We start from the raw sequence: 19,226 nt of genomic DNA, 5'->3' as shown, positions 1-19,226 counted from the left end.
TCTAGACTTTAAGTGATGGGGGGGGGGAGGAGAAATGTTAATAATATAGATTAAACTTTAAAGTGCCTACATACATCTTTTGTTTTTCCTTTTAGAGTGTCAGTTGTCAAACATTTACCAGCATGACCTTTCCTGGGACATCCTTGCACAAAGGGGGCTGGATGTAGATGATTGAACAAAAGATACTGAGAATAAACAACCAGATAGGTAGGAGGAGAACCAGGAGAAATCAATATTATAAAAACTGATTAGAAAGAACATTCAGGAGAAGACAGAGGTCAACAGTGTCAGATGCTTCAGAGAGGTAAAGAAAAATAAGGAATGAGAGAAGGTCTGATGACCTTAAATTTATTATATTGTTATATATTATTATATGTTAAATATGATTATTTAACAATTAAGAGGTCATTGGTAACCCTGGAAAAAGCAGATTCGGTAGAATGAGTAAGACAAAAAACAAAACAGCAATGTTTGAGAAGAGGAGAGGAAGTCGAAGTAATGAGTATAGACAAAATTTTTTTCTCTCAATTTGATGGTAAAAGGTAAAAGAGGTATAGGACAATAGCCTAAGAGATTGGCAAGGTAGAGTGATTTTTTTTTTTTTATGTTGGCTGAGCCCTGGATTGGCTTGCAGGAATTAGAGAAGGAGCCAGTAGACAGAGTTTGAATATTAGAGGGAGTAGGAAATGACTAAGGAAACAAGCCAGCCAAGGTGACAGGAGGGGATAGGAACCAAAAGTATAGATAGAGAGGTGGACAAGAAAGATCATGTCTCCAAATAATTTTTTTTTTCTGATAGGAAGTAGACTGTGGGAGGCCTGATGAGAGAATAAAAGATTTGTGATAGTTACTGCAGAAAATGCAATAGGGAAAATGCCTTTCTGCAGTGAAGGCTCAGTTAAGGCTAAATAACATAAATCTGTGACTTCTTCCAGCCAACTCTGTTCTGAATCTTGTATGGTTAAGTGACTTGTCTGTGATTCTAGTCATTATGAACAAAATATCTCATTTAAAAAAAAGTTTTTTGATTGTGCTATCGACATTGGAATTACTGGGTCAAAAGGTATGATTATTTTTTAAAATTTTGTTTCATACTGCCATATTGCTCTCCAAAAATAATTTGATAATTTCTTTAATTTATTAAATTGTAAAAATCATTTTCCCTCAGATTGTTTGCTTGCTGTCTTGTGAAGGGGGGAAGGGAAAGGAGGGAGGGGGAAAAAGTTGAAAGTAGAAATCTTATAAGAACAAATGTTACAAACTATCTCTACATGTAACTGGAAAATAATAAAAAAAATATGGAAAAAAATCATTTTTCCTCCACAATTGAGATAAATACTTGGTTTCATCTTCCTTATTTTTTCCAGAATTTGTATCTTTACATTTAATTTACTTATTTAACTAGAATTTACTATGATATATACAAATACCTTTCCTGAAAAACTGAGAAGCAATTTTCCCATGGTTACATTTGTTATGTAATTAATTCCTTCCCCTGTTCAAACAATCAACAGGGACAGAACTTGAACTTTGGTCGTGCCAACTCCAAGACATACTGACTCTATTTTCTACTTTTTAAAGATTTTTTTGAACCACCCCATTAACAAGGTAATATATACATAATATATAACATACGAGTTAATATAATACTGATCTAATTCAAAGCAACAGTCCCAGTTCTATTTGATTACATAAACACTTCCATACAGAGCCCACACCCATTCACAGGGACAATTTGGTATTCAGAATTCACATTGACTCACAAACAGTAGTTTGAACCAGATGACACAGCTCATGGCATTCCTGGAAAAAACACTTCCTTTCCACAGCAGAATTTTCCTTATTTTGTGAGCAGTACTTTAAGTCTGAAGTAGAATTTAAGGTTCTAATTCAGCCTCATAGCCCCAAAAGGCATATTCTAATACACACACACACACACACACACAAATTCCTTAAATAAAGGAACACCAGTTCCTAAGTACAATAACTTCTAGTTGCAAAGCATTTAAGGTTTTCAAAAATATTGCCTTTAGTCAATCAACTGTCAACCATTCACCTAGACTGCCTTTTCCCAAACTCTGTTCCTTAGAACACTAATGGTTCTTTTGTGACTAGTTGTCATGAACAAAAAATTAAAGCTTGAAAAATATTTCACTCTAAAATATTAAATAGGTCATTATGTATATATGAGAAATGCTTCTTAAAAGTGATAGTTTGGTCGTATGACACAGCACTTTGATTTCCTGTTTTATGCCCAAATTTTCCCAATTTCCTTTTTACTGAAGGAACATTTCAGATCCTTAGATTTCCTAGACCAGTATTGGTTCCTTTTATTGGACTTCAAGACCCAAAGTATCCTGTGGCCAAAGAAATTTGAAAAACAATAACCTAAATATATTTGATAATTGTTTTTTAGTTCTTTTTTTAAAAATGTCCCCTAAGTACAAGTAACATTTTTTAACATTTTTTTTAAATTTTGAGTCCCAAATTCTCTCCTTCCCTCATTCCCCTCCCCCCCCCCACATTGAGAAGGTAAGCAATTGGAAATAGGTTATATATGTATAGTCATGAGAAACATGTTTCCATATTATTCATTTTGTGAAAGAAAACATAGGATCTCCCTCCCCCCAAAAAATAAAACAGAAAAAAATGTTAGTTTTTTGTTTTGTTTTTTAAGTATGCTTCAATTTGCATTTCAGACTCCATCAGTTCTTTCTCTGGAGATGGATAGCATTTTTCATAAGTCCTTCGGAATTGTCTTGGATCATTGTATTGCTGAGAATAGCTAAATCATTCACAGTTTATCATCAAACAATATTGCTGTTACTGTGTACAATGGTCTGGTTCTGCTCATTTCACTTTGCATCAGTTCATGTAAGTCTTTCTTGAGAGCATCCTTCTCATCATTTATTATAATACAATGATATTCCATCACAATCATATACCACAACTTTTTCAGACATTCCCCAATTGATGAGCATCCTGTCAAATTCCATTTCTTTGCCACCACTATAAGAAAGGAGTTGCTATACATATTTTGTTATATATAGGTCCTTTTCCTTTTTGTGTTTTTATCTCTTTGGCATAAAGACCTAGTAGTGGCATATGCATAGTTTTAATAGCCCTTTGGGCATAGTTTCAAAGTTGCTCTCCAGAGTGGTTGAATCAGTTCATAACTCAACCAACTGTGCATTACTGTCTGTTTTCCTACATCCCTTCCAACATTTATCATGGTTTCCTTTCCTGTCATATTAGCCAATCTGATAGGGGTGGGGTGGTACCTCAGGGCTGTTTTAATTTGCATTTCCCTAATTAATGATTTAGAGGATTATTTTGTATGATTATGGATGATGGTTTAAATCTTTATCATGACTTTGTTCTTTGTAAATATGTGGACTTACTGGGAAGATGACAAGCTGTCTATCATCACCAATGGAAATAAACACTCTATTAGTCAAAACTCAGAAATTACCCATTTTCTCTCCAATATAGTTTCAGCCTCTTTTTTTTAAGTGCCTTATACTAAGTTCAATAAATATTAAATTGATGATGACAGCTCTCTGAGATACCATTCACCAACACATTCTTTTAAAGCATTTACTGAGACCATAAATGTGATAATCCGAGAAACTTTGAAGGGGATTGCAAGGGGATTTCAGCAATCCGTTGTGCTTTCCAATCAATAAGTAATTCATCTACCAAACAGTTTCTCCTGTGTGAGCATTCACATAAGAATCACTGAAATGAAAACCTCAATAGCACTTTCTTAGACCAAATCCCAGCTACCTAGAAAAATAGCAATATGTGACATATGTGATAAAATGCCTAGAAGTCTAAGCCTGGTGACTTTCAACAGCAGTAACTGAATATGTGTTAGTCTCATCTCGCATAAGTCTAATACAATGAGATTTCCTAACTGATTTCTAGAAAGGCTTCCCTTCTACATGATACTGGGCTTCAATTCAATTTAATAAGCATTTACTATATGCCTGCTGTGTGAAAGCCATTATGCTAAATAATAAACTGAGGGGGAAAAAATGATTCCTGCCCTAAAGGAGTTTCCATTCTTCTGAGGAAATGCAAAATATATAGATAAGTAAATACAACATGACTGGGGGGCAGTGGCGAGGGGTGGGGGGGGGGAGAGAGAGAGAAAGCACCAATAACTGAGAAGTTTGCAAAGCATTTTATATACATCTCATATGCTCCTCACAATCATATACCCACCTTGAGCTGTTAGTAATAATTGATGACAAACAGCCTGAATCACACTCTCAAATTAACTTTTTATAACAAATTCAGTTGGGGGTAAACAAGCCCCTGGGACGCAAGATGATTTGGCAGGAGAGATTGCAGGGCACCAAAGAGACCCTGGTATGTCAGTACCCCCCTTGAACTGAGACTCCAGGGCACTACAAGGTCGCTGTCATCATGGGGTTGGGTCAGAAAAAAGCTGATGTTGCTGTGTGCCATCTGATGGCTTCTTATTTTCACTAATTATTCTTGTTTTCTGAGACCTAGACTCAGTTGCTTCTATACACCCCTAAACGAACATAAGTAGCTCCCAAATTTCAGTGACCTAGAGCAAAGCTCTGCCCCATTTATGGCTAGTACTCACCCTCATTTTATGGATGAGGAAACTGAATCTGATGAAGTTAAATGATTTGTCTATGGTTGTATGTCAAACCCTGATTCCAAGTCCACACTGCTGATAACATATATACAAACATATCATACACACATAACTAATCAACATTTAGAAACACCAGCAATTCAAAGTTAAATAGCAACACTATCTATATTTATATAAGGCAGGAATGCCTAGAGGGCTTTGTGCTATTGAAACAGTCACAAATCCATTAATCCCAAAATATCTTTTCCTCATTCTGTGTTGATAATTTACCTGACCTGTAAGAAAACAAAGTGGTTATGGAAACATTTCCATAAACATATTTTTTGCAAGCTCAGATGGCCACAAAGAGCACTATTTACAGGAATGCCCTCTAGGCCAAGATTTTAAAAGGCTGGATTATAATCAGACAAAAGGGCTTTCCCTCCTGTGGAGGACAGATGGTTAGAAATAGTAGAAGTAGTTTGCAGAGTCTAGGAAAACATTTAGCCCCCCAAATCCAAGAGAACACAACCAATGTGCACAGAATTAAATTCAACAATTCCTCTTTTCAACACCTACTATGGGAATAATCCTGCGCTAGTACAAGAAGCCAAGGTCCCTATCATGCTTGAGAGCATGAAATAGATAAATAAGAATACAAGGCAGGTTGAGAGAGAGAATGGCAAATTCTCAGTGTGAACCCACAGCTAGAACATTCACACCAGATACATCATGCCCCCAAGGAATCAGTGCCCAACAATATTTTGGGATTCCTTCCTTCCCTTTGTGTGAAATTCTGTCTCCCTCTGAGTCAATTTCAGGCATTGGCAAACTGGAGAAAAGTGTTCCCCGGGGGGAGTAAGAACCCAGAAAAGGTAGGATCACTAATCTGTGAATGGCAGGAAGAAAGCAGAAGAATGGTCTCCACTGGTCAGGTTACCAGCTAAGAATCGACCCCATTACTAAACTAATTGAGCTCTTGTCTAAGATTGGCAATATAAGGCTGCCCTTTTGTCCTCTTCCTAGGGAGAATGCCTAGGAAAGACGATGGCAATGTTATCTCATTTAAGCCTTATAGCAACCATGCAAGGTAATACACGTATCATGTGAGATTGAAAGAAGTGACCTGCCCATGGTCACACAGCTGGTAAAGTGACAAGTGACAAGATCTGTACCCGGGGGTCTTCCTACTTTCAAGTTCAACACTTCATTATGTCATGCTGTATCTAAGATAATGAGTTTGTTTTTAACATGTCAACTTTCAGCTGATAGCCGGCTATTTAAATGGAAATGTACAGTACACAACATACAGGGTTAGTGCTTAGAAGAGGTTATGCTTGGAAAAGAAGCTTCAGGAGTCACAATAACTTACATTTGTAGACCTTTTCACAGTTTTCTCAAATTGCTCTGACATCCTCCAGTGCCCCCCCCCAAACACACACACCCCTTTTGCAACTATGTGGTTTGATATAGACCATGATTACAATTCTAGGGCTATGATTTTAGGTAGCAAACATTTATCAATAGGTCCATTCTACAGATGAGGAAAATAAAGCTCAGAAATTTAAAAGAAACTGATGTATGATCAAATGGCTAGTTGCCAACAGATACACACGTGGCTTTTGACTCGGTCTGCTGTGTTTTTCACTGCATTTGGTTCTCCCTAGATGAAGTACTTCTTACAGTAAGATAGTGGTGATGAATCCCTGAGAGTGGGAGACTTGCAGAAGTATGACTATAAATGTTTAACAATTAGCTCTGGGGTGAGGGTGAGGGGTGTATTCAGAACATACTTTTAAGTTTAATCTGCCTTAACATTTTTTTTTCTATCAGTTTCTTCACTCTAGACAATCACCAAAACAATAAACCAAGCTCTCATTTCCAGCAGTTGAGAATTTTCCAGGGAGAAATAATCACACTAAAAATTTAACAATCAGGGTCCTATTACAGCTGGTTCTAGCACACCCATGGGGAATGTCACTCAGGGAGAGCATCTAAAAAGAGAAGATCAAAGAGCTAAAGACCAAGGCTTAGAAAACACCCACATTGAATGCAGTGGGATTTCTCTTAACTTTATTTGATACTTTTATCAACTCTTCTTACCTCCCACCTTTCCTCCCCATTCTCTGACCTCTTTCTGATTTCCTTCTATTTTTACTGCAATTCTTGTCTCTCTTCTTCTATTAAGTGCCCAGCAGAATGTTCAAACTAGCACTCAGAACTGACCACTGGCAAGTTTCCATTCTAGAACCAAAAAAAAAAAAAAAGAAGAAGAAGAAGTGGAGTATGGGACACAGGAAGACATCGCTAATCATTTTGGCCTAGTCTGACAGGCTTGGCCTAAGACACAATTGTAAATTTAGCTGTTATCTCCAATATTTAGTCCTCTTTTAAGTTACTAGAGCTTTAGTTCCCACCCTTTGTTCTCAGTGGAGTCCATATAATTCCCACTAAGTTGTTAATGCTGGTGAAAGTTCCAGAGGCTACTCCACCCCAGGAGTATTTGCATTTCACAAAGGAACTAAGTGAAAAGCCTTAAAAAAGAGAAAGCCTTAAAAAAAAGGGAGGGGGGGGGGAGAAGAAAAGAAAAGAAAAAGAAAGAAAAGAAAAAAATGATTCTCTCTCACTCTCTTTTTTTTTTTTTGGTAATGTGAATTTAGAGAGGTATTGTGGTTTTGGGGACTGAGAACTAGCCTTGAAGTGAGGAAGCACTGTAGTTCAAGCCAGGCCTCTGATACTGGCTGTCAGTCCTGGAGACAGCTGCTATCCGAGATTAAACAGAGAACCTACAGGTAGAGGAAGTTCTCTATGTCAAGGAAACCACAATTTCATTGCCTATCCCCTACTGTGAATTTAATGATGAATAAACAGAAATATTTCACTACATAAAGAACAAAAAAGGATTAAATAAGAAGTTGTGGACTTCTGCTATATATAGGGTTTTAAAGACAGATTTAGATATTGATATGTATATTGCATAGATATATGTATATTCTGTTATGTGTATATATTATATACACATATGTGTGTATTATATATACATATTGATATACATACATTTGCATATGCACGCATCAATATGTATATAATACACACACATATCTGTATATATAATCTATACATATAAATATGTGTATGATATACACATACATCTGTATGTATAATATATATATACTAATACCTATATGTATTTATATATTAAGACAAACATATCTGTATATATAATATATACACACATGTATGTGCATACATTCATTGCAGTTGTTCAGTCACATCTGACTCTTCATGAATCCATTTGGTATCTTCTTGGCAAAGACACTGAAATGATTTGCCATTTTCTTCTCCAGCTCATTTTACAACTGAGGAAACTGAGGCAAACAGGGTCAAGTGATTTGCCCAGGGTCACATAGTTAATAAGTTTCTGAGGCTGGATCTGAAATCAGAAAGATGAGTTTCCCTGACTTCAGTCCCAGCTCTCTATCCACTGTGCCACCTAGTGTGTGTGTGTGTGTGTGTGTGTGTGTGTGTGTGTGTGTGAGAGAGAGAGAGAGAGAGAGAGAGAGAGAGACAGAAAGAGGTATAACTACATGTACACATACATATATATATCATATTTACATGTGTATATGTGTATACACATACACACACACACACACACACAAAGAAGCTGAGGTCCCTATCATGCTTGAGAGCATGTGTGTGGATGGATAGATACAGACAGCTAGCTACGTGGCGTGATGGATAGAGTACCAGGTCTGAAATTGGAAAGCCTCATCTTCCCAGGTTCAAATCCAAACTCAGATACTTCTTAGTTGTGTGACCCTGAGCAAGTCACTTAACCCTGTTTGCCTCAGTTTCCTCATCTGTAAAATGCACTGGAGAAGGAAATGGCAAACCACTCCAGTATTTTTGCCAAGAAGACCCCAAATGGGGTCAGGAAAGTCATACAGGACTGAAAACGACTTACAACATGTATGGAGATGGATATATGTGTATGTGTATATAAAATGAGGAGGGGGTGGGTATAGCTATTGATAACTACACACACACACACACACACACACACAATTTAACAATAAAATAACAGATTGTTCCATGACACCTTCTGTGCTGTGGTTCAGTAGGCAGAGCATTCAGTCTGTAGTCAGGAAGACAAGTTCAAATCTGGCCTCAGACACTTCCTAAAAGGTGAGGCCATGGGCAAGTCATCTAAGCCTGTTTGCCCAGTTTTCTTATCTGTAAAAATGGAGATAATAATAGCACCTCCCCCCAAGTTGTTGTGAGAATCAAATGAGATAATAATTGTAAAGTGCTTAGCACAGTGTCTGGAACATAATAAGTATAATATAAAGGTTGGTTATCATTTATTGGAAAATAGTTTTTATATTTAAAAGAAATGAATCAGCAAAAGGTAGAATTTTAAAGCCTGTGATGAGTAAAATGTATATTTTTGGTAGGGAAGGCCTTCTTTGTACCTAGTTGATCACGTATGGCCAGTCAGTCACTTGTCATTTATCTGTGGTGGGCCCTTGATAAAAATATCTTTGTTCGACTAGACTAAATTAAACTGGTTCATCAAATGTAGAAGTAGAAAGCATTTCCTCCTTGTAAATTCGACCCATTCAACCTATGTGATCTTGAGCAATATGCTAATATGCTAATACCCCGACCCCCTTAGCCCCCTCAGTTTGCTCATCTGCAAAATGAGAGGGATTGAACTGGATGAGCTCCCTTCTGGTTCTAAATCTATAGATCCTCTTTTCCTAAATTGTTTTGCTAATTTACTGACATCATGGCCATTCCTGAAGCTGGGGGGGGGGGGGGGCGGGGAGACGGAGAAGCAGTCTGTTTTCCCCAAAAAAGCAGTGTTTTCTCTGGGGAGAGAGAGATCGTATATATAATTCAAGCTTCTGAATCTTCTCTGGTGTAAGCCTGTTTATCCCTAAGAAAGTAAATGAATATTGCAGCCTCACGGAAACAAGATCAATGGGGAAAATCTTTACTTTTCAGAAAACCAGTTGCCTAGAAAAACCCAAAGCAACACACTTCTCAGGCTCATTTCAGCCCAGTGCAATTTTGACCTACCCTTCTGTACTGGGCCAGCCTCCCCCTTAACACAAGAAAAGAAGGAAAAACACTTCAATTACAGAAAATAAGTGTCAGGTAATGAATTTCTCATACTTTCCCCTATCATTAATAAATGAGGTTATTTCCCCTTTGGCTCCTAGAATTAGATGTGACACAACACCTTAACACAATCAGTTTGTTCTAAGGCCCTGATAATAGGAGCCCATCTGCTTGCAGACAGAAAGGAGAATTCATTATCTGCCCAGTAATTACTCTCAACAAAATATAAAGAGATTGCATGCACAGTTTTTTAGAGTTAAGTATGCTGGCTACCAGAATACCTTAATGCCCTGGAGTAATCAGGTTCAAGAAAGGTGATAGTTGTCGATGACATTTAAACAATTTTTACAGTCAGAGTCTCTTCTATGGTCTTGTTTGACAAAAGCTTTGTAGGAAGGGTCAGTGGCAAAATGGAAGGTTGATTCTTTTTCCACAGTTACTCTAGTTATGATGAAAAAAAAATAAGAAGTGAATAGGTTCCAGTAAAAGAAGACCAAAAAAAAAAATCAAACTGCATAAATGCTCAGAGCAAACTTGCACTCTAAATCTGGTTAATAATTTCAGGATCTCAAATAATTGTCAAAGGAGGCTCAGTAGGGTATTTTGATATAGAGAAGAAAAACTCTGGGGACTGGTTGTTAGGGGAATCTGGGTTTTAGGCCTAAATTTGCCACTAACTAATTGTGTGACCTTGGATAAATCACTTGGTCTCTCTGAGCCTCAGGGTCTTCATCTGTTGGATTAAAGTGTCTCTAATGTCTTTCCCTAGCATTTAAGAAAACTGGCGCCCCCCTACTGAGCAGTGACATTGCATAGGGCTAAAAAGTATTCTTACCTAGGGCTATATTTCCCCAAGAATAGTTTACTCAAACGTTCACTCAGCATTAAAAAATAAGTAGAATAAAGAGCAGCTTAGAAAAGAGTGTATAAACAATAGCTCAATGTTTTTTACCTCCCTAACAATTCAATTCGGTTTCAGCTGTGTTCATTTTGAAGTGTTAAACTAATAAAGATCTACAACTCAAAAAAAAAATGCTACTTAAAAATTGGTCAGAACAGTTGACATTTCTCATTTCACTGGAGGTTGGGGGGGGGGGGTGGAAGTCTCTCTCCATATCTCCTAACTAGGTCTTCTTGCTCCCCAAGCTCTTCCCTGTGACAGCTGGGTTGCCTGTAGAGAGAATGGCAAAGTGATCCTCTTCTGTTCTTATTAAAACCCAAGAAAAATAGTTTGAGGATCTCCCCAGCGCTCTATTTTACCAGATATTCTTTCAATTCCATTCAGTTCAACAAACATTATTAAGCAGCTGCTATGTGCTAGACTCAGAAGACCCAGAGACAAAAATGAAAAGAGTTCCTGTCCTTAAGGAACTTATTCTACGTTCTCTGTCATTACATCCTTCCACTGGCTCATTCCAACCCTCCTTGGTCTTTTTCAGTAGCAAGGCCCAGAACTTGGCTCACAGTGACCTCCTGTTATCAGCTTAGCCTAACAGACAATGCAAGCCCTTTGCCCTACTTCCTTAGAAATGCAAATAACCCTTCTCTTTTAGGTGCTTTTTAATGCTTTATGGTGACAGCTAGGTGGCACTGTGGATAGAGCACTGGGCTTGGAATGGGGAAAAAATCATCTTAATGAGTTCAAATACAGCCTCAGACACATGCTATGTGTGTGACTGTGAGCCAAATCACTTCACAGTGTTTGCCTCTGTTTCCTTATTTGTAAAATGAGCTGGAAAAGGAAATGCCAAATCACTTCACTATCTTTGCCAAGAAAACCCCAAAATGGGGTAACAGAGAGTTGGACAAACTGAACAATAAAATGCTTTATAATATAGTCAGAGGACCTTTGTTCAAATCCCACCTTCTGATGTTTACTCTCTCTGTAATCTTGAACAAGTTCACTTAGCCTTCTGAAACCTCAGTTTCTTCATCTGTAAAATGAAAGCATGGGACTAAAAAGTCCCTGAGGTCTTTTCCAGCTAGAGGTCTATAATTCTACAAATATTAAGCACTTCACCACATGCCAAACAATATACAGGATCCCTTGAAGCATACAAAGTGCTAAAATAACAAAGGGAAAACTTAATAGAGTTTACAAAGGTCTTACCAGTTAATCTTGCTCTTCTGGGCTCACTTTAAAGGATGGCTATTCTTTCTCAGTTTCTTCTCTTTTTACCTGACTGGCTACCTCTTTTGTGAATCCCCTTTTTTCTAGGGTTTGGCCTAGGTTGTCAGCTGATCCAAATTTGCCTAGACTGGATGCTGCAACATGTTAGGTTCCAGGTGATCTCAATTACTTTGGTGGGGCAGCATTAGATACATTTGTAAAATAGGAATAACAACAGCACCTATTTCCCAGGGTTGTTGTCTTAAATGAAAAAATATTGGGAAAGCACTTAGAACAATGTGCCAGACATAAGCTAAGCACTATTATAATTGTTAGCTGCTACGACTATGACTACAACTACCATAACAACTACAACTACTACTACAACTACTACTACTACCACCACTACTACTACCACCACTACTACTACCACTACTACCACCCACCACCACCAATACTACTATACTAGTACCAAAATTACCACCACTACCACTACTACTACTACCACAATTAAGAACAACAACATTATTAGGTGTTTTAACCTTCTAGAATATTGTTAGGATACATTAGAGCAGGAAGAAACCGGAGAGGTTACTTTATCCAGCCCCCATTTTTATACATAAGAAAACTAAATCCTTGAGTATGATAGTCCCAGGGATGCAGTCTACACTCCTGTTTATATGTGGCTCCCAACATTGTGCACAGTATCAACAACATTTTGTGATGATCAACTGTGATGGACTTGGCCCTTCTCAGCAATTCAATGATCCAAGACAATGCCAAAAGACATGGTAGAAAATGCTCTCCACATTCAGAAAAAGAACTATGGATTCTGAACGCAGACTGAAGTGTAGTTTGTTGTTGCTTTTTTGTTCTTGTTCTTGTTTATTTTTTCTTGCATTTTTTCCCTTTTGTTCTAATTAATGTGGAAATATTTTTAACATTATTGTGATGTATAACCTGTATCAAATTGCTTACTGGCTTCAGGAGAGTGGAGGGAAGGGAAGGTGGGAGAAAAATTTGGAACTCAAAAAATAGCTTTGTATGTAATTGAGAAAAATTAAAATAAATAAATATTTTAAATAAAAAATTAATATATCTATGTGCATATATGTATATATACATATACACACATTATGTGTGTGTGTGTGTGTGTGTCTCCCTAACCCTACATCCCCCAATCCCATCTATCAGACAAGTCCTTCTCTCCTCCAGGGCTAGCCTGAAATAAACTATATCCAGCTTCTAGAAGGAAATGAAATACATTTTGATTCTCAACCTTAGACTATCTGGCCTTGATCCTATGGAAATCCTATCCTTGCCACCTTTAGTCTGTAAAAGAGAGCCTCCTATGTGATCTCCATTCATCTATCCCAGGCATTAGACGTCCTGTTCTAATTTAGAAGTCATTTTTTCATCTAGAGATATTGATAATTATGTCCTCCAAAAGGTTTCTCTCCTGCTCTTGACTCATTCTCTTAGACATGGTTGGTTTAAATGAAGGGCATTTCTTAGCCATTTGAACCTTGATCAGATTTGAAAAATTGGCTTCTCCCCTCTACTGCACTAGACTGACAACCAAGTGGACCTGAACCATTCAGCTAGAATTCCATGAACCATCTCTCCCCTATCCTAACATCTCCATTACCTTACAAACACAGTATGCCCTCCCAGATACCAGTTCTGCTATTTCAACCCTTTATCCCATTTTAGATGTCTCCTGGCTCCCAGTTTGTTAGCAAAACTAAGAAGGCAGACAGTTCCTAGGGCCAATGAAAAATGAACACCAATCTCTGACCTAGTAACTAACTTAAATCACTTCCCTGATATCAGATTGCCAAATCATGGGTTATTTTCCCCCTATTTGCTCCCTCCCCTACTTGCCCCCTCCCCAAGTCCTAAGGGACTACTTCACTAGAATTAAGGGCTTGCAATAAAAAAAAAAACAGTAATTAAAATAATATTCCTTTCCTCCCCCCTCCCCATACACACACACACACCACAAAAGAACAGGGTTTGGCACCAGACTGCCAAAAAAACCTACATAAATTGTTATAAAAATCAATCTAGAATAAGTAAGGATATAGATGTTATTTGTCCCATGAAGATTTTCCCATTTACCTTTATGGTTATTTTTTTTCAGTTGCAGAATAGACCTTCTGTTTGTCACATGTACAAAGAATGATCAAAGCCTTAAGACTAAACCTCATTAATACATCCAATTCATAATATCCTTAAAAAGACACAATAAATAGACTGGCACTATCACTACTGACATATCCCACGCCTACCCTTAACAGCCTCTATCATGCCCCAAAAACTTATAATAAAAGGACATTTTTTCCATTTTCTATTTCTTCTATTTTCTAACAAACATTATTTGTTATAGTAGAGCCCAAAGTTGCAAGAATCCCATGGGGAATCGGTGATTTGCTTCTATCAACCGTATGATTCAATTAAAGAAAGACCTGCAGAAATAATCTTAGGAGAGCATCTTCCCCATTACAATCTCTCGGTACTAAAATATAATCCCAGGTCTTGGTGGAAGTAGCATTTTAAATAGTCTCCCAATTTTCTATAATTGGTCTGTATTGACTTAAGAGAACTTCAATCCGAAGCTTCCTTGACTTCTTGGCAATATAGTGTAACAGAGAAGAGCACTGGACTGGAAGTCAAGTCTCCTAGGATTTAGTCCTGTCTCTGTCATCAACTGTGTGACCTAGGGCAAGTCACTTGAGAAGTAAATACTCACACTAAAAATATTACAATCTGCTCTTGAGGTATATGCTGGTTCCTAAACATCCTATCCAGGGTAGGGCTCAAAAATCTTTAAGGCTGAGCTAAAAATTCATAGTAGTGTACTACATTACCTTTGGTTTGAGTCAGAACACCTGGCCTCAAGTCTTTGCTCTGACACCTACTACCCTGTGTGATATAGACAAGTCACTTAAATTCTCTAACCTCAGTTTCTTCATCTGTAATTGAACAGATAAACTTGAAGCTCTATGAATAAGCAAAAGGTAGCGATAGGAAATATTGAGCATCAGAACTGAAGGAACAATCCAGAATTGATGATAAGGGCTAAGCCAAATGCAGAAGACAGGGAAGAGGTCCTGGAAAGATCCAAGGTCAAGGGCAGGCTGAGTGGTTCATCCACTGAATGACTTTTGTGATGCTCACTGGTGGACATACTCTTTCATATGGGTGTGCATCCCCCTTCCTCTTAGTTCTTAAAGACACATACTTCAGAGAGACAAAACACAATCTTTTTGGGCCTCAATTTTCTCATCTGTTAAATTAAGGTGAACTTCCTTAGATCCCTTCCACTTCTAAAATTCTGTCTTTCCTAAAGCATGCTATTTTTTCTTTCATTTTATTTTTCTTTTATTCAAATTTTCTTATACAAAATGACTAATATGGTAATGTTTTACATAATTGCGCATGGAGGAGAGGGAAGGAAGAAGGTATAAAATTTGGAACTCAAAACTTTAAATAAAATTGCGTATTATTTAAAAAAAAAAGAAACAAAGAAAAAGCACTCATTCAGCCTAGAAGGAATAAAATTTGGGAAGGCTTTCTTAATAGTGTAATCACTGGGTATCTGTTTAAATGCATCAAACAAATGAATGAATAATAACTTAACTATTAAAAAATAAAATAAAATTTTGTCCTTCCCCTCCCTACTGCCACCCCAACCCCTGCACAAAGGCACATACCAGTTGCTTGGTCCTATAAGGTCTGAAAATACAAATGAGTACCAGGGTATCTAACAACCAAATAGTTCCATCATGGATAGATCATAATGTCAATATCAAGTTTGAAATAAACATCCTACTTCTATTCTGCTAATTCAACGAGAGATTTCTCCCTTTTGTCCTTCTAGTTGCACAAAGCATCATTTTATGGAAGATTCGTAGGCTTGGAGTCAGAAGACCTGAGTTCTACTTCCATTTCTGCTAATTCTAGTAATTAAACCTCTCCGAGCAATAATGTCCCAATCTGCAAAATAGAAAATATAATATACTACCAACCTTAAATAAAGCAGTACAAATGGGAAATTCATTCCCATCAATTGCTATATAATTATAATCTACTGTTCAGGCCAATACTGCACATTTTAGTACAAATATATATTAGCATTGTATACAATCCTGTCTTGTACTGTTTCAAATATAAATTTCTTACCTCCTCAACCTCATAGATTATATACTGTTTCTGGACAGAAAGAACAGTCTTTTATAGCATATAAAAATGCAGGCAATGGGGGTGAGAAGAACAAATGGTATTTCCAAATATGGGACAATGCCTTTAAATGTCCCGATGTGCTTACAGACTGGGGGGGGGGGGCGGGGTGCATAACACATGAATCCATTCCTTGGCTTTAACAAGCAGTTAAATGGACTACTTGACATCCCATAAAATAAGATTGAATTTTATGTAGGTGGAGCCCAAAACTTCCAAGAGTGTTTTACCCCTTACTCATGTGAAGCTAACTTCAAAATATTCTTCAAAAACATAAATTATTTTTTAATTAAACAAAAACTAAATTGTTCTGTTCCCTTCAGGAAACTTGGAGTATTACTTCACTTGATTTTAAATTTGAATCATAGTTGATATTCTGTTCTGAAATTCTAGAATCTTCTCTTTCCATCTTTTTGTTAACAATGGTAATTAGAAAACCTAGCAGAACTGAGGAAGTGAATAAATTGTACTGCCTTTTTAGTGACTTGCAGAAACCACATTGGGTTGGGGAATTTAGAGAAAGGGAAGTTATTGTTGCATGTAATTTTTTTCCTCAATTTTAAAATCTGTCCCTATCAATCTCCCTCCCTCCACTAACAAATCAAAATACAAGCATGAAAAGCAAATCCACAATATGTATGTATTTAGGTAAATATATATATATGTATATATATATATATGTGGATAGATAGATGATAGGTGATAGATAGATAGATAGATAGATAGATAGATAGATAGATAGATGGATACATGGATACATACATACATACATTCTTGCAAAACACAAATTTTCATATTAGCAGTATCTGAAAAGGGCAGCCAGGTGGGTACAGTATATAGAGAGCTAGCCTCAGACACTTATTTGCTATGTGACCCTGGGCAAGTCACTTAACCCATTTGCTTCAGTTCCTCATCTGTAAAAATAAGCTGGAGAAGGAGATGGCAAACCCAACCTGCATCTTTGCCAAGAAGGCCCCAAAATGAGGTTAGGAAGAGTGAACAACAACATCTGAAAATGTATGACTTCCTGCATTTTAAGTTTATCACCTTGCTGGCATGAGGCAAGTGAGATGTTTTATTTTCCTTCTTTAGGACTTGTATTTTATTACTGCAATGATCAGAGTTCTAAATTCTTTCCAGACTGTTTTTCTACATAATATTGTTATCAATGTATAAATTATTCTCCTGGCTCTGCTCACTTGCCTCTGTGTTAATTCATAAAGGGCTTCCCAGTTTCCTCTGAAACTATCAATTTCATTATTTCTTATGGAACAATCTTGTTTTCAGTCATTTCAGTCACATCTGACTCTCTTTGTGACCCCATTTGGGAGTTTCTTGGCAAAGATACTTGAGTGCTTTGCCATTTCCTTCTCCAGCTCATTTTATAGATAAGGAAACTGAGGCAAATGGGGTAAAGTGACTTACCCAGGGTTACACAGCTATTACATGTCTGAGGCCACATTTGAACTCAGGAGAGCTGAGGCTTTCTAAGTCCAGGCTCAGCAATCTATCAATGGCACAATAACACAATTTCCATATTTTGTTTAGTCATTCTCCAATAGGCTATACACAACTTTCTTTCATTTCCAATTTTTGTCCATCACAAAAAAAAGAACTGCTTTAAATATATTTGTAGACATACATTTTTCTTGTCTTTGATTTCTTTAGAGTTTAGGTCGACTGGTGGTATAGCTGGGTCAAAAAGGTATGAACAGTTTGACAATTTTCTAGGTATAATTTCAAATGGTTTTGCATTATGGGGATGAATTCACAGCCCCACTGTCAATGCATTAGTGTTTTCCCACAGCATCTCCAACATTTATAATTTTTTTGCCTTTTTTCATCTTTGCCAGTTTGACATGGATGAGGCAGAACCCCAAAATTGCTTTAATTTTAATTTCTCTAATGATTTGTGTTTAGAGCAGTTTTTCATATAGTTATTTATGACTTAGGGTTTTTTCCTTTAAACACTTCCCATACTTATCCTTTCACTGTTTACCTAATGGAGAATGGTTTTTATTCTTAGCCTTATAGATTTGAATTAGTTCCTTATATATTGTCGAAATGAGAACATTATCAGAGAAACTTGTTGCAAAAGACTTTTCCTCACTGTGTTTCCCTTCTAATTTTTGTTATCTCAGATTTGTTTGTACAATAACTTTTTGATTTAATATAATCCAAACAATCCATTTTATCTTGTGATCTTTTTATCACTTGTATCATTATGAATTCTTCTCTTATACATAAATCCAAAAGGTCATTTCTTCCTTGTTCTTTTCATTTGTTTATGAGGTTATGTCTCCATAAGTGGAGACATGTATCCATCCACAAGTGGTCATGTATCCACTTAGAACTTATCTTGGTGTATGGTATAAAATGTTGGTCTAAATCTAATTTCTGTCAGATTGCTGTCCAATTTTCCCAGAAGGTTTTTATCAAATAGCAAGTCTCTCCCCCAATAACTAGAGTTAGTTTTCAGGTTAATCAAACACTATGCTACTGCATTTGTTTACTTTTATATGTTGTGTATCTAATCAGGTTCACTAATCTCTCTCCTCTCTTTTACTTTATCATTCACTCTCCTCTCTTTTTTTCTTTTACACTTTCATCTCTCTCTCTCTCCCCCTCTCTTCTCTCCCTCCTTATCTCTCTGTCTGTCTCTTTCTGTCTCTCTGTTTCTGTCTCTGTCTCTCTATCTGTTTCTCTGTCTCTCTCGATTACTACTTTGTAGTGTTTGACATCTTGTACTGATGGATTGCCTGTAGATTTCACAAAGAGCCAGCAATCCTGTTGTCTTTGAATACAATTGTCTGGCCAATGGAACTGACCCAAGGAAACCTTCAAAGATAGGAAAGGGGTATAGCTGAACTGTGCCCCAAATGTGTGGTCTTACTCAAGTCACATCACTTTGCTGGGCCTTGTTTGTTTGTTTTCTTCATCTATAAAATAAGGGCACTGGTTTAGATGATCTTTAAAGTACTGTTCATCTGTGACATTCTGTGATTTAGCTAGCGCTAGTTAAGTGTAGCCCAGTGGATAAAGTACTAGGTTTCTTGTTTGTTTAAGTTAGGAAGAACTGAGCTGAAATCCCACCTCTGACACTCACTGGCTCTGTGACCATGGGGGCAAGTCAAT

General features: G+C 37.0%; 1 long non-coding RNA gene across 1 annotated transcript; it reads left to right on the top strand.

Moving 5' to 3' along the window:
* The first annotated feature begins 252 nt into the window (after positions 1-252).
* LOC122745738 lies at positions 253-2,759 on the top strand. Its single transcript, XR_006355486.1, has 3 exons — positions 253-304; positions 1,515-1,608; positions 2,700-2,759. It is a non-coding gene; the product is annotated as an uncharacterized LOC122745738 (long non-coding RNA).
* The last annotated feature ends 16,467 nt before the right edge of the window (positions 2,760-19,226 follow it).

Source organism: Dromiciops gliroides, chromosome 3, assembly GCF_019393635.1.
Source record: "Dromiciops gliroides isolate mDroGli1 chromosome 3, mDroGli1.pri, whole genome shotgun sequence".
Lineage (NCBI taxonomy): Eukaryota > Metazoa > Chordata > Mammalia > Microbiotheria > Microbiotheriidae > Dromiciops > Dromiciops gliroides.
Note: the sequence above shows the minus strand (reverse complement) of the source record. Positions and strands in the feature narration are given on the sequence as shown.